The following is an 11,505-nucleotide window of genomic DNA, read 5'->3' on the forward strand; positions in this document are numbered from 1 at the left end:
TTTTTTGTAAATTAATCTCATTATTATAATATTAGAGAATATAATCGCCATCAGAGTTGCACTACTTTCTCAGCAAAACCCCAAATTTGGTCTTAAAATAATGTGTTTTAACTTCAAAATAATGAAAATAAATCTAAACTAAGAGATACAGATGAAACTGTAAATGTTATATGAAAACCGGAGTACTTGTTACACATTGTAGCAAAAATTTGTAAAGATTTTCATTCAGCTATCTACCAGCATAATTCTGCTCTTAAAGCTAGAAAAAAAAATGAAGATTTCATTGCATTGTATTTTTTTCTATAAATAAATTCCCATTAAATTATAGTCTGATTTTCATTGGCTGACTAGCATATAAAAAAGAACTTGAATACTAGCGGATAAATGGACTAATTGATCAGACTCAGCCTAGCTCATGAAAAGCAGATCCTGCCTCACCAACCTGATATATGACCAGGTGACCTGCCTAGTGGATGAAGGCTGTGGATATGGTCTACTTAGACTTCAGTAAGGTCTTTGACATAATCTCCCACTTCCTTTTCCCGGGGAAGCGGGCTGCTCATGTCCTAGGCAGGTATACTCGTAACTGGGAGAAAAACTGTCTGGATGGCTGAGCCAAGAGAGAGGTGGTGAATGGAGTAAAATCCAGCAGGTGACCAGTCACGAATGGTGTTCCCCAGGGGTCAGTGTCAGGACCAGTCTTCCTTAATACCTTTCTCAATAATCTGGATGAAGGGATTTGCCAGACTACACCAAGTTGGTAGGAAGGTCTGTGATATCATCCGCTCTGAAAAAGATCAAAAGAAGCTACTTTTGGTGATCCCAAGAATAAAACTTGATTTAGTAAAAATAATAAAAAGAATTTTCCTGTGCTCTCCCTGACAGAATTTAAATAGATTAAAGAAAATCTCCTTCAAGAGTCAGACATTGAGATTAGCTTCTGAGTAGAGGATCAATAATTCAGAAATACATATACCTATCCATCAGCAAGATCTTTCCAGGTGAGGATTCCTGTAGACTACTGAACACACACCAGTGACAAAATATATTGAGCTGATACCCATTGAATCTTTCAGCCTTCCAACCTTCCTGTTTTGGTKATATCTACCAATTTCTACATACACAATATTCTTCCCTAAATAACACCTCATACACCTCTATACGTCTTACATTTTTTTTCCAGCAAAAAAAAAAGTTGTTAATATTGTTGCTGAAACTAACACATACATTTAATATTAATAGAAATTTMATTTGCTTGATGGGAGTTATATTTAATTTATACTTAGGTAGGTAGAAAAGGCTCAGGACCAGTATATACACACATTTGTTTTTATGACAGCTACATCTTCCTCTTAAATAATAATAAAAATATTACACTTTTCTCCATTAAATTTTTCCTCAAAATTGAAAGCATTTAAGCACATTCTTTTAAAGAATGAACATTTACAATGGGACTGTGGTAAACCCAAAGAAAGATTATTATTTGTTGACCATGTTTGGTGGAGGATGTGCTCCTGCCTTAAAATGTTTACAAATTGAATTAGACAAGGAATGTCAGACCTTTTGTTTGTTTAAGCAATTCCTTCAACTTAGTGTTTCCTTCCACCTGTTCAGCAGTGCGCCCTTGTCATTCAATGAAAATCCTTCAGTGCTTTTCCAAGCACTTTAGTCTCTGCCGGAATGTGTTCACAGGGTTACGGTGTGGTACATTTTCTTCTGATATGCTTTTAATGGAGTTACACTATTTGACAGCATATTTTTCAGCCTCTGATTTTATGCATTTTCGGATTTTTACAAAGGGACTTCAGTGATTAAACCTTGTTAGAATGCTCATGGTTACAAGTATCCTTAACTGAAACTTTAAATTAATATGCATATGGGACAAATTAGATGCCAGTGAATGTGAATGAAGTATTCACTCATCCAAATTCTCTGAAGACAATTTAGACTCAATAAAGAAATAAAATTGTACTAATAGATGCAGTTAGACGTATCTGTTTATGAATGAATTAGTGGATTGTCCCTTGACAGAGACTGTATTTGTACCTGAAAACAAATAAAAATATAAGACAAATATCATATTGGAGGAAATGGATCTTAAGTTTCCAAGTGACCCCAATTTAGTGAGGATTAACCTTTCTAGTGCAAGCCACTGTGTTATTGACTAGTATCAGTAGCATGTATAATGGCTAAAATTGTGGGAAATATTAATATTAATATTTATATCTGCATCCAGCTTCTTTCTTTGTCTTTTTACATTCTCACTTATTTAAATGAAGAGAGATTGACTATGACTTTTTACTACCTTTTATCCCCAGAGTCCATACACTCCCTGGATCAGCTATTGCTTTCCCATCTATGTTTATTCTTGTAGTACCAAAAGAGATGAGATATTATCTGAGGAAAATATAAATGTTGCATATATTAAGGATGGGAGAAGAGGTTCTTTATTTTTCTATTTTTTTTGTCTTAAAAACATTCATAAGAAAAAAAATATTAAAATTTATTCAGAGGCCAGATTGAACTACTGAAAGAACTAAAGCCACTGAAATTATCATGTTTCATATAGGTTGCAAGAACCTTTCAGTCACAACAAAACAAAAGAAAAAAATTTAAAAAGAAATCTATAGTGGTATACATGAAATCAACGTTTAGCATATTTTCAGAAACTTCTGGGATGCTGAGATGATAAGCATGTTGTAAAAGCTCTCACACAATAAATTCTTTGTACTCTAGATACATCTTTCTCGTTTTTGTCTACATCATTCTAATACCTAGCTTGATTATTCATTGTCATTAGACCATTATATTATCTCTTTATATTTTATCTTTATCTTTGCATTATCTTTTCAGTTTAAAGACTTACAAACAACAACAAAAAATGAAAATAGTCGATTATATGGTGTTTTTACTCTATGAAAAGTAGCAGGAAAGTTCATTCCTCTTTTCTTTGTTTGGTATTAAGTGACCACTGCTTGTTTCTCCAGGTCACAATGACATATCTTCAGTGCTAGACTTTCATTCAGTATTCATTTTCCATAATTTTGTTTCCATTTATCAATACTTGCATAGATAAGGAACTGCCAAATCATAAATCTGAGCATTAATCTCAGTTCATTCAACTTTACCGTATCTATTCTAGATAAATAGAACGGTTTTCAGATGTCTGTATAGTGAGAGAAGGGTGGTCAAATCTGACCTTTCAATGACATTCCAAATGTACTATCAAATTATTAGTGGCTTTTATTCTTCCACAGCAATAAATGAAGTATCTACTCCATAAGTACTTAATTTACTCATCATGACTATTGATCCATGTTCATACTTCTTGTTAATGATGCTGAATGTAATTGTCCTAATTTTCACTGGCTATAACTGTATTCTAATGCACTGATTAAGCTGTGGCTTCATAAACAAAGGTCAAATAAGCCCAAAGTTTAACTGAAGCCTAATTAAATCTTATTAGAAAACAATTGGTTTGAGATTTCACAGTCTTGCAATTACCCTGCAAAGTAGCTCTTTGAAGCTTACAATAGCATACTGTTTGCCATAGTTAAGTAAAATCTGTGTACATTTTATTGCAGAACTTGAACTTTCACAGCAAATTTACAACTGCAATGATTCATATCAGAATGCAGACAGTGCAGCAGTGCAGTACACCATCTTTGCATGTGCATTTTCAGAAAAAAAAAATTAGCATTACTATTTTTTTTAATTTATTTGTTTTTTGGCCTTGGCTACTCTTTATTGCTTTTCCCAAGCTATTTCTTAACGTTTTGTTGATAACTATACGAAAAACAATAAAACCAATGTCTTTTCCTTCATTTATGACTGTGTGGTAATATACAGAATAGTTTACGTATGCCAGATATTGCACTCAATGTTTGGTATGAGCACTCCATCAAATCGCATGGAATTATTTCACACGACATATAAGATGTTTGAAAGATATCTATTCTACAGGTCTTCATGCCCCATTCTGCCCTCTAGAACTTTTTTTTCTAGAACTGTGAGGAAGAACTTCTTCGCTGTGAGGGTGACAGAGCACTGGAAGATGCTGCCCAGGGAGACTGTGGAGTCTCCTTCTTTGGAGGTCATCCAAACCCACGTGGATGCCACCTGGTGCCCCATGCTCTGGGTGTCCCTGCTGGAGCAGGGAGGTTGGACTAGATGATCTCTAGATGTCCCTTCCAACCTTAATGATTCTGTGATTTTCATAGGTTCTTGCTTTTCCGCAGTTTCTCTTTTCATTTCCTCACAGTATAGGACAGATAATATTTACCCTCCTGGCTGTTGATCTTTTTTTGGTTTGTTTGGTTTGTTTTACAATGTTTTCTTTTGTTTTAACTTTTGTTATTATTGCTTTGCCAGAAGAAGCAATATTTTTAAGAATGSTAGAGCTCTTCCACAATCAAAGTCCTGAGGAGAGGACTTTGAATGTCTCAACCATTTCAGATGCATTAAGTTCAAGCTTGATAAAAATATAGACTAAAAATCAATAAACCATTTACAAATATTTACTAGAAAACACTTAATTAGAAATTTCAGTTTACTTACACTTTTGACAAACTGCTGATTATTATCAGATAATTATTTTAGAAGCATCTTAAGATTTTATRAGTGCAAACTGTTACAACTTCAGACAAAAAAATATTTTAATGAATGATTAATATGCTGAAAAAATATTTATTATATTTATTTCTATGTCAAACATACTTTCATAAGCTAGCTGTGCATTCATTTGATTTTTTAACAGTGCAGGTAGTGTCTTAGTCATTGCTCTGTCTCTTGAGTATGGCAACTTGGAAGGCAATGATACATTACAAATTCTCTGTGCCATTTCATAGAGTTCAGCAAGAACTAGTGAGTTCCTTTTAGGGTCCTGCATAAATGCTTTTTCTTCTTTACAAATGATATTGTGTTATGGCATTTACTGTATTTACGTTTACTTCTAAAAGGAATATATATTCACACAAATTATATGTTCAAGCTGGGTCTGTTTAGCCTGGAGAACAGACGACTGAGAGGAAAGACTGAAAGGAGATCTGATCACCTGTRTAAGTATCTGAAGAAAGAATGCAAGGAAGATTGGGCCACACTCTTCTCAGTGGTAGCCAGTAACAGGACAAGTAGGGTAATGGGTACAAACTGAAACACAGAAAGTTCCATTTCCATGTGAGGAAGAACTTCTTTCCTGTGAGGGTGACAGAGCCCTGGAACAGGCTGCCCAGGGAGATTGTGGAGTCTCCTTCTTTGGATACCTTCAAAACCTGTCTGGATGTGACCATAGAGCAAGGATGTGCCCTATGTGTCCCTGCTGGAGCAGGGGGGTTGGACTAGATGATCTCTAGTGGTCCCTTACAACCTCAACCATACTGTGATTCTGTGATTCTGTGAAATTATGTATAATGAATTATCTTCAAAGCATAGAAAGGCAGCTATTAATTTTCTGCTTAAAAGACAATAAGCTTTAAAAGGGTAAAACATTGCATAAAATATTTTGTAAWGAGGATGATTTCTCATTGTTTTTGTTAAATGACATTTCAGGCATTTTGATGTGTTTCACAGCTCTATCGAAATCTGAGTTCAATTAATTCATGCAGATAGCTAAAGCCATCATTAAAGGCAATTACTATTCAAAATATCCACAAATTTTTGAAAAGGATAAATAATATCTCTTGATTTTGCATAGTTTTTTATATCAATTTGCTAAAAACATTTCACATAAAAGTTAAGAGATCTTGTAATAAAAACCAAGACCACAAGCCCCTAGGAGTATATAGCACAAGACATCAATGTGACAAGCTGGTTGACATAGCCAGATATCTGTGTCCAGATATCCGTACCTTATGGTAGGTGATTGTCCAACATGGTGTGCAGGATCTGAGCTGTTCTACAACTTCTGAGTGATGATGGAAAGGATGTGACAAGAAAGCAATTGAATAATATACATTCATAATGCCAGGATTTTCTACTGTTTTCCTTTTATAAAAAAAAAATCAAAAAGATTTTGCCACCACTTGAGAGAATGAAATGCCAAGTTTATAGATTCTATAAATGGGAGACAGGATGCAGTTTTGTGAATCAGTTGATGGCAAGAACAGACTTTTACCAAAATTGCATGTGTGAACCAACAGAGGGAAACTATGCTGTGAACTCTTGAAGGATTTACTGTGCAACTTGAAGGGAGAAAAAGAGTAAATATGACAAAGTGGATAAAACTTGGCATTTGAAGCACACATTCTCAATGTGGCTGCATAAACCCAGTTTCTCAGTTGCTCCTAAATCATGTTTCCATCCCTCTGTCATCTCAGCCATCATCCACAAGTTTCATCCCAATATTTCAATATTATTCATGTACTGGGAAGCTGTACACAAACTGAACACAGTATTCCAGATGTGGCTTCATGAGTGCTTACTAGGAAATAATTGTTTCCCATGAGCCACTGACTACAGTACTCCTAGCATGTTTTTATCTCTCATTGCTGCAAGTGTGAACTCAGATTCTACTTTCTTTCCCCTGTCCTTTTCCTCAAAGTTACCCTAAGCCAACAATTCCCCACCTATCTGTACTATTCTACCTTAGGCAGGGCTTTGCATTTCTGTCCTTCAAATTTCATGAGATTTCTATTAACCTATTCATCTAGCTTGTCAGCTTATTTCTGAATGTCCTCCAGCAGGACCATGATTTAAATGAGCTACAAACATTTAAAAAAAATAATTGTTACAAACACTGAAATCAGATAATAGAATAAAACAGTTAACTTGCTTTTGAAAATCACATAGTAATGTATTACCTAGCAGTCTTTTTCAATACATCTTGGGAAAAGAAAGATTTCTTGTGGGCAAGACACTGATGTAAGTTTTATGAAATCTGGGTTGAATTTCATCTGTAACTGATCTTTTGTTCTCAGGCAAGTGATTCCTCTTTGTATGTCAGTTATGGGTGCAAAATGCTGAACTCGATGTTTCATTTAGTATGGCTCTATAAAGTTAAATTCTCTGATGCATGGGAGGCAGTCAGACAAAAAATTGGTGTTTCATGGGTGAAATGTGAAGTTCATTTCACAGAGAATAGTTATGCAGATAAGATACTCTGCAAATAAGTTGCTGTGCATCCATATATCTATTAGTCAAACTCATAGTCATTTTTGTAACTGCACACTTTTTCGTTMAAGTATATTACTTTTCAGTCTCAAATAGAAGGAATACAAGTCTTTTGTTACTTATTAATTCCAAGTTCTGTCCAAGATATTTTTTTCTTCCCAGAAGTTTCTTTGTATGATATAGGCTAATTATAAACAAARTCTGGTCTTCAGGTCCTCAACAATAGCTAAAGCAAAAATGGCTAGCATGACATTTTAAGCTAACTTATCTGTAAACAAAGACCAAGCTTAGGAAATTACAGACTTAGTGACATCCAAGTTTTTGTGAGTAGGTAATGATAGAGTCTAATGGATTAGTCATTTTTATGTGTCATTCTCTTACTAATAGTTGACAATATATGAAAGAAAGGAGTGACAACAGTTTAAATTCAGCAAGCTTTGTAGGAACCCTAAAATATAAAGTTTCTGTGCATGCAGATGTCATTTATCTATTTCATTAGAATTTTTTACTAATCTGTTTATATAGGACACATTTATTATTTGACACTGCACTTCCATATTCTAATTTTGGTTATATTTTTCAAAAAGTGTTATTATCATTTGCTACTGTTGAAATTTCATGTTTCTTAACATATTTCTTTTCAAAGATCTGGAAAAACTGGGAGGTAAAATTGTGTCTCTATGTGGGTGCATGTGTAAACATATATAGACAAAGATTTATTTGTCATATGTGTTTTCTGACATCTTTATTCAATCATTTATATTAATAATTTTCAGTGCATTAGGATTGCTCTTAGGGAAAAYATGCCTTGATAGTTTAGTGGAATATGTCTATCAAGTACTGTTGCCAAAATTCATCTTTTTTTTCCTCTAACCTTTTAATTATTCATTTCTATGTAACAAGGCTGAAAGCAATGTCTGATGTCAAATAAAACCTGAATTTGTCTTTTTGATTTTCTAATTAGTTTCTCTATTCATTTTACTGTGATATGCAAATATAGTACCTGATTTCTAGCAGTACCCTGATTAAACATGGTTCAGCAGTAATGTCCTTCTAAGTAACTACTGCAGTCAGTCAAATATGCTTCATTAACTCAAGTGTGGTGAGCAATATTTGAAATTCCAGGATGAAAAGAAGCCAGAAAATTCATTCATTCATTTGTCTTAGCAGCTGTCCATGGATGGTTTAATGACTAAATCAAAAGAATTGGAAACAGAAATACTTAGCAATGTTTTGGTCTTCTGGGTTACAGTCTATTATTTGCTGTACGGTCTCTTTAAGTGAGCCATTTTTTACCACAAGTTGATGAGTTTTTAAGGTCAGATAGACACAGTCTTAGATATCTGAATATCTTAAATTTTGAAACCAATCCTTTAATAAGAGCAGATGTAAAGACAACATTATAAATAATCTATAAACCCTAAAAAAAAAACCCTAATCTAAGCATACTATAAAAATAGTAAAAGGGGGAAAAAAAAAAAAAAAACAGAAACTGATATGTGAAAATGTAAAAGGAGAGTTAAAATCTCAAAAAACCCCACATCTTCAATGCTAAATTCATTTGCAAACACTGATTTCKATATGATATTTAGATTACATGACATCCGTTTAATTGTTAGACCATGGAGTAACAAATTCAAAACTAAAYGAAAGGGATAAATTGATAGTACAATTTGGAAAACAAGAAGTCATTAATTATCTTTGTTCCATGTGTAAATGAAGTAGATGGAAGTATTCATATATTGCATGTGTATTGTAACTCACCTATAAATAATAAAAAAGTGTAATGAAGTATGGTTCATTTAAAGAGATATCCAGAATCCAGGTATGTGTTTTCAAGGAAAATCATTTGCTTACTATCACATTTAAATACAGCTAAAGAATAATATCTCCATTGATTTCTGTATCCTTTGTATGAGCAGACACTGATCACATGTTTAGCATTATCCTTCCTAGTTACTTCTACCTGAAGATCTGCATGATCTCTGAAGAAATGGTATTGATGGTTGCTTTTTTTTTTAACTAAAAATTTTTGTGTTATTATCTTGCTACCAGATCAGACAATATTAAATATTCAACACCTTGGTGCTTTTCAAATTTGAGGTCTTCTTCCTAACAGTCATTTAATGCAATGTCACAGAACGACTGAATCACTCAGGGAGGAAGGAACCTCAGGAGGCCTCTAGTCTGAATCCTTCTCTTAAGTCTGTGGTCAAAAAAGTCTGCTCAGAGCTATGTAAAGTCGAGTGTGGGAAAACTGCAGCAGCAAAAATTTTGGAAACCTCCACCATCAGAAACCTCACTGCTTTCTCTGGACAAATTTATTTAATATTTGATGGTCCTTAAGGTGAAAAACTTATATTTGGCAAGACTGCCCCTGTTTCAATCTATGACTTTTTTTTTTTTTTTTTTGGTCCTCTTGCCCTGCACCTCACTAACTAACTCACTAACCTGGCTTTTCCTTTTTAATAGTCTGCTCATATGTACTGGCAGACTGCTCTTATGTTGCCCTCAGAGCTGAACAGGATCAGCTCCATTAACTCTTCCTCACAGGGCAAGTGGATCTGTCCCATTTACCTCGGTGGTGTTCTGCAGCACTTGGTAGAGTTTATCAACATCTTCCTGCATTTGGAAGTTCAAAAATGGATGTAGTAAGACAGATATGGCCCACATCTGAAAGGAACAAGGATGTGAATGGATTTTTGCAGCCTTAGAACAGTTCTTTCCATAAAAATCTCAGTATTAAATAACTTGTWATTCCAACCCGCTGACATTTAGTATAAGCCCATTTAGTAAACATCTTCTATTATTTTAATCTAATTCAGAGCTAATTGAAATGCATATGAGAACACAACCTTCTGTAATCATAGATCCAGACATTGAACCAGTCAGGCTGCTCACAGTACGTTTCCCTAAGGACAAAATAGATTTTGTAAAGATTGTTTTAAGAAGGCATTAAAAAGAAAAGAAAAAAAGATCTTTAGGGCAGGGCATTGCTTACCTCTAATGAGTAGCAAATCTTGTTTGTTCTGGAGACACAGAAGCTAAGAGTTACAGTATTTGTTATTTGATTTTTCTAAGGTGGATCTTACCTTTGCAATTGACATCCCTTGCTTTTTATGGGGAGCCCTGTGGGAAGGGAGAAAGGTAACATAGTATTGCATTGAAATTGCCCTGCTTTTAAGAATAATACTTGAAAGAATGGTAGAAATGTGAAGGAAAAAAATGCCTGGTATGTATTTGCAGTATTATGAATCACCTTAGAATGTTGATTTCAACATTTCTTTAGCATTTTGTTTTTCAAGATTTTAAAGCTTTACTGTTAAATGTATAGTGTATTTTTCTTTCTAATTCTTTGCTTTAGAAGAATAAGTATTCAGAAACCTTTCAGTTACAGAAGAATCTGAAAGTAGAATTAAAAATTTGAACCTGCTCAGCCGCAAATTAGAAAAAAAAAAAAACAAAGAAAAAAAACAGACAAGCAAGCAAGCAAAGAGAACAATCCAAATTAAAATCAGAAAAAAAAAAAAAAGACAGAAAAAAAACCTTCTATGTTTAAAGGAGGCACTGGCTTTAAACTTGACTTGCTTAACTATGACAGCTGGTCATTTTGGTTGTTGGAACTTTTTTGCCATTTTTTAGTTGGCTAATGTTAAAACCTAAAAAAAGTCAGAAGTTGCCTGTGTACTGAGAAACACAGGCAAAAAACCTACTTATGGGGTTGTAAATTTATGGGGTTGTAAATTTATGGTGTTGTAGATTTGAGGCTGAACATCAAAGGAAAGGGAAGCTGGATGTGGACTCTGAACACCGCAACTTGCTGTTTCTCTTCAGCTGGGCTAGTAGTTCTTATTACTGTTGCTATAGAAGCTGAAAGAGAAAAAGAATCATTTTTGATTCTCCCTCAGAGGACTCTCTTCCCTATTCTCTCCCTCTGCCTCACAGACCTTTAAAAGCTTTTCCACCAAGACTGTACTTTTAAAATTTTTCTTTAAAGCTCACTGCTTTTGTAGGAAGACAGTGACGTTTTGCAGCCATGCATAGCATTTGGATGTGCAGCTTCATTTATAGATACTGTTTTTGAGAGAGAAATGGACTAAGACCATTAGGTGATTTCATACATAGCACTGCACAGCCCTTGGAGATTTTCAGTGTGTACTGACTTTCTGCTTGATTGAACCTCTGAATGCAGTGCTTATAATATCAGGTATGCTAAGTTGTAATTTCACTATAAGACTGTTGATAAGTTTGAAAATTTGAAGACAATTGATTYAGTGTTACAATATCGTCATTGTCCAGTCTTTTTCAATTCGTGGATACGTTTGCCCTACTGAATGCTAAGAGTTCTCTCTTTTCAGAAGTAGGAAGTATACTCTTGAAACTTGGAGGATGCTTTGG

At 34.2% G+C, this 11,505-nt stretch overlaps 1 long non-coding RNA gene across 1 annotated transcript; it reads right to left on the minus strand.

The window, feature by feature from the left end:
• Positions 1-620: 620 nt before the first annotated feature.
• On the minus strand, positions 621-10,222 carry LOC112945738. The gene is made up of 4 exons (XR_003249072.1): positions 10,109-10,222; positions 9,963-10,019; positions 9,685-9,780; positions 621-787 (listed from the first exon to the last, which is right to left on the minus strand). It is a non-coding gene; the product is annotated as an uncharacterized LOC112945738 (long non-coding RNA).
• Positions 10,223-11,505: the final 1,283 nt, after the last annotated feature.

The sequence above is a fragment of the Nothoprocta perdicaria genome, unplaced genomic scaffold (assembly GCF_003342845.1).
Source record: "Nothoprocta perdicaria isolate Ctin4 unplaced genomic scaffold, notPer1 scaffold_199, whole genome shotgun sequence".
Classification (NCBI taxonomy): Eukaryota; Metazoa; Chordata; class Aves; order Tinamiformes; family Tinamidae; genus Nothoprocta; species Nothoprocta perdicaria.